Here is a 381-nt window from a genome sequence, read left to right on the forward strand (position 1 = left end):
AAGTATGAAGAAAAACAAAGACACGTGGAAACAATCAGTCCAAGCAACTGGTACATTATGCAATCCTCAGCCTATATGACTACGAGACCAGAATAACTAGATGGTACCCAGCTACCACTGTAAACCTCTCAAGAGGGGTTATTTGTAGGAGATCCTGGATAGAGTAGGAAAACAATGTGGAACAAAACTCAAAATCATTTTAAAAAAAGAAAAAAAGTGCTCGCTTCGGCAGCACATATACTAAAATTGGAACGATACAGAGAAGATTAGCATGGCCCCTGCGCAAGGATGACACGCAAATTCGTGAAGCGTTGCATATTTTTCTAGGCAGAAGGATTGCACAGACCCTCTTCAACAAAGAAAAGGGAAACCAATTAACAC

The 381-nt window shown here is 40.4% G+C and overlaps 1 non-coding gene across 1 annotated transcript; it reads left to right on the top strand.

Annotated features, from left to right (window-relative positions):
• The first annotated feature begins 216 nt into the window (after positions 1–216).
• Positions 217–323, top strand: LOC122152115. The gene has a single exon (XR_006164397.1). It is a non-coding gene; the product is annotated as a U6 spliceosomal RNA (small nuclear RNA).
• The last annotated feature ends 58 nt before the right edge of the window (positions 324–381 follow it).

Source organism: Orycteropus afer, unplaced genomic scaffold, assembly GCF_000298275.1.
Source record: "Orycteropus afer afer isolate SDZICR_OR568_19922 unplaced genomic scaffold, OryAfe1.0 scaffold04350, whole genome shotgun sequence".
NCBI lineage: Eukaryota > Metazoa > Chordata > Mammalia > Tubulidentata > Orycteropodidae > Orycteropus > Orycteropus afer.